Below are 4749 nucleotides of genomic sequence, written 5' to 3' on the forward strand. Positions count from 1 at the left end.
ATTGTCAGACTTTGAAAGCGAACCTATTAGCATTTAAAACATTCACTGATTAGCATCAGTCTTTTTTGAGTCTGACATCAATTGGAAGTTTCACAAAATTTCCTGGGACCCCGCGGCAAGTGAATGACGTTTTTTAGACTTGTGGGAAGGATTACAGGATAAAACTCAATGATGCTGAATCTATACATCTTCTTGCCCCATTGAATTGACATTGGCTTTGAAATATCATCCTTCAAACATTTCCCTCATGTGTTTATTTCACTATGCTGGGAACTGTGAGATGTTCCAGTCCTACAGCCATGTAGCCATATGCTGCAGCAAAGTAGGTTCTGCAGGTTGTCAAGAGTACAATCAGGCTAAAACAGTCAAACATAGCCAATACTTGCTGCCGGAGAGGTGGGTGAGCCATTCCAAACAGATAAGCTCCTAGTGAATTTCTGGATTTGATTTTCTGCCTGAAAAATATTTCAAAGGTACAAGTGATAATTTCACTGAGACTGTTCCAGCTATACTGTCACTGAGAGAGCTGGCCTCCTATCCAGTCTAAGCCCATCTCTTTTTTTTTTACAGTCTAAGCCCATCTCTGTAAAAATCCTGACCCCCGAGATTCACCACTTTTAGAGTTGGGTATTCCAATTCCTTATTTCCTTGAATTTCAAGTACTATCTTACATGATCTGTCACTATTCAGAACTCAGTATTCCTAAGCCACAACATCCCTTTTATTAAGACCTTCACTCAATGTTATCATCCATTTCAATAATCTCAACATTTTAGTGTGCCTTTTCCAACCTTTGTAACCTCTTCAAACAGTACAAGCTGTACTTGCAACTTTCCCCTTTGCTATGATTGCTGAGAGATTACTTGGGCAATTAATCCTTAAAAAAAGTCCATTTCTTACATTAATTACAGTGCCCATGTATTGGGAACTGCAAGTGTGACAGAGTAAAGCCCTACTTTGAACATTTCCTATGAAGTATCTCATTTTCGGAATGCTGCATAGAAATGAATATGTAAGGGATATATTGCCCACAATATGATTCAGTTGTCAAGGTTTCTGCACTTTGTAGAATTCAGGATTTAATCCTGCTCAATCTGTTGCAATCATATTGTTGCGATATTACTGAAATATTGCATCTTCCCTTCCTTTGTCATGGGTTTTCACTTCTAATCATCAACATTTGATCCCTCTGATTAATATGCATCACATACAGTAGATAACCAGGCTTGCAATTGGTCAGTATTCTTTCTTTGATTTACCAAGCCGAGATTTAGGCCAAAAACAGCTGAACCAAATGCCCCATTTCAGTAAATCTCTTGAAGGAGTGATAGAAAAAAAAGGCATTCACTTTTGAAAAGGGACAGGAGAAAATTGTCATAAGCAAATGAAATCAAGTTAAGGAAATCCAGCATATAATTTGCAATTGAAATATCATATGTAATGACATGACAGTCAAAGTTGGGTGATGCATTGTTTTTTCCTAATACAACCAATAGGGACAACGATAAGTATCTTGGAAAATCTCTGCATATGGTGTCTCTTATTAGTCATTCCTCATTCTTGCTTTTCAATTTGATTTATGACATTTTACCTTCTTTCAGTAATTTAACCAATATTTTAATTTCATTGAAACTCTGCAGATAGTATACTTATTGTATAAATATAAAAATATGAACCGCCAAGGTTGCCTCTGAAGTGTTAAAGAAGTGAATAGCTCTATTTACAATCAAGATGCAGCAAGCCCTGTGACTGACGCCATCGAAAGTATAATAGGATAATATGCCACTTATTTCCAACAGCAAAATAATTTCAAGAACTACAATACTCAGAGAGCAGCAGTCTTACTGAAATAAAAAATGAGTTCCCCTTGGACGTAAGAATCAATAAAAAAGGAAGGTCCAGTGTTTGATCCACAGTAGGCCCTGCAGTTTTGCAATGCTTCAGTTCAGCTTACTGCATTTTTGAGCAAGTTTATCTGTGACTCATTCTGCTGACTATCATCTAATGATCCCACAACAGAACTATGAATGTTGGAATGTCAGGTAAAATCATAATCATAATCTCCATGCGGTCAAATAGGTCTTCAGCATTTATTGGTGAAACTGAATGTATTCTGAACACACCTTGTTACCCCACAGATAGACATACCCTTCAAAAATCACTCTTCTGCCTTCATTCATGAGTGTATGTTTAAGTTAATTTGTTAATACCTTGTGCCATGAAACAGTTACTATGAACAGAGTGAAAAGAGCACATTTGACAGAGTATAGGATTTAAAAAAAAGATTAATTAGCACCAAACAATGGCAGCATGAGAGCATTGGCTTGGGGTTCATTCAGAGGCCTGATGGCTGCAGGGAAGAAACTGCTGTACTATTGAAATTTACCACCAATGCAAGGAGGGAGAAGAGGATGCATCCAGGGTATGATACGTCCCTAAGTCACTTCACTGCCTTTTCTAGGTAGTTGGAGATGTAGATGGAGTCCATTGAAGTTTGCATAATATTCTGAGCTACATTTACTACCTTCTGATTTTGAGCAGAGCAGTTGGAATCCATCCAGCTTTTTATGGTGCACCTGCAGAAGTTGTTGAGGGACACGGGGAACATGCCCAGCTTCCTAGGCCTTTCAAGAAAGTAGAGGTTTTGGTGTGCTTCTTTGATCATCATATCAACGTGGTTGGACCAGGCCAGGTCTTTGGAAATGTTTCCGCTCAAGACCTTGAAGCTGTTCTCTCTCTCCACTCAGCACTGTTGATGTGGACAGGGGTGTCTTTACCACCTTTCCTGAAATCTATGATCATATTATTATTATTGACATTGAGAGGGAGGTTGTTATCTTGTCTTCATGCCACTCGATTTTCAATCTCTTTCCTTTATTCTGTCATCTCATTATTATTTGATACTCAGACGATAACTGTGATGTCATTGGAAAATTGTTTTTAGCTGTAGAGTCATGAGTGTAGAAGGAATATAGTGGAGAACTGAGTACCAGTACACATCCTTGAGGAGTGCTGGTATTCAGTGTGGTTGTGGAGGAGATGTTGTTACCCAACTTCAATAATTGCAGTCGGGCAGTCAAGGATCCAATTACAAAGGGAGGCACTGAGGCTAAGGTCCCAAAGTTTGGGGATGAGTTTGCTCAGGACTACAGTATTGAAGGTGGGCTGCAGAAAATGAACAGTAATCTGGCATAAGTGTACATTTGACATAATATGAAAAACAAAAATGTTGGAATTATAGAATAGATTCAAATAAATTTAAAACATGAAAATATACATGAACATTTTGAATGCAAACTGGAAAGCAGCAAGAATAATGGAAGAGAGGCAAGAAGGGAACAAGTAGTCCAGAAATAACAATGTTAAATATTATCATGGTACAACAGTTGATGGCCTCACAAACAAGAAGCTGAATAATGAGAGAGTGAGGATGAGATATAAGGAATTTAAGATGATGATTCTTTAAAATTTCCTGGATGATTAATCTATCTTCCATTGCAAGGTACCATACCATTAGGAGATACATATTGGCCACCTACGTTAGGCAAGGCAAACCAGATAAACTCCTGAGATAGTGGTTAAGAATTTTGCAACCCTACAATCTTCTTGTGAATGAATTGCCCTGCAATAGAATTATGTTTCTGAGTGTCTGTCTAATCCAGCCCTGACTGCATCCTAATCAACTGATTTGAACTAGTGTAACTGCATTACCCTTATTCCCAACTCCCACATCTATGGAAAATCCATTCTCTGGTATGTAAATTCTTGCTTCACTGATGGCAGAGGTCGACAGCATCGAGTCCACGCTGCTGAAGATCCAGCTGCGCTGGATGGGTCACGTCTCCAGAATGGAGGACCATCGCCTTCCCAAGATTGTGTTATATGGCGAGCTCTCCACTGGCCACCGTGACAGAGGTGCACCAAAGAAAAGGTACAAGGACTGCCTAAAGAAATCTCTTGGTGCCTGCCACATTGACCACCGCCAGTGGGCTGATAACGCCTCAAACCGTGCATCTTGGCGCCTCACAGTTTGGTGGGCAGCAACCTCCTTTGAAGAAGACCGCAGAGCCCACCTCACTGACAAAAGGCAAAGGAGGAAAAACCCAACACCCAACCCCAACCAACCAATTTTCCCCTGCAACCACTGCAACCGTGTCTGCCTGTCCCGCATCGGACTTGTCAGCCACAAACGAGCCTGCAGCTGACGTGGACTTTTTACCCCCTCCATAAATCTTCGTCCGCGAAGCCAAGCCAAAGAAGTAGCAGAGGCTTTATCCCTACAATGCCAGGTTCAATTAAATGATGGGTGCCATCCTAAATGTGTGCTGGCTAAAATTGTATTGGCTCTTTATTCCATTGACCCTGTCTTATCATGGAATTAAAAGCTTAGACAAATTGTAGATATTTAATGTCATTAAGTATTCAAATATATTTTTGACCCACTGTCCTAATCATCCATCCAGTTCCCAAGATTGCTGAGAGTCATAGCCAGTATACTTCCAGGTGACAAACTTGCCCAGTTTATACTGTATGCCCTCTATTTCCTGCTTCTTGAGCATTTACAACCAACCTACGTATTTAGATACTCATTATTACTTTTGTATATTTTTATTGTTTTTCTCTTTATTACAGAGAAATATCCACTGAATCATGTTCACTGGGGCCAACAATTCACGTGTTCCAAATAAGTCATTTCTAAACACACACGGGCCTACGTGCATATTTGTCGATCTATTCTGTGCCTGGAGT

Source organism: Narcine bancroftii, chromosome 6 (genome assembly GCF_036971445.1).
Source record: "Narcine bancroftii isolate sNarBan1 chromosome 6, sNarBan1.hap1, whole genome shotgun sequence".
NCBI lineage: Eukaryota > Metazoa > Chordata > Chondrichthyes > Torpediniformes > Narcinidae > Narcine > Narcine bancroftii.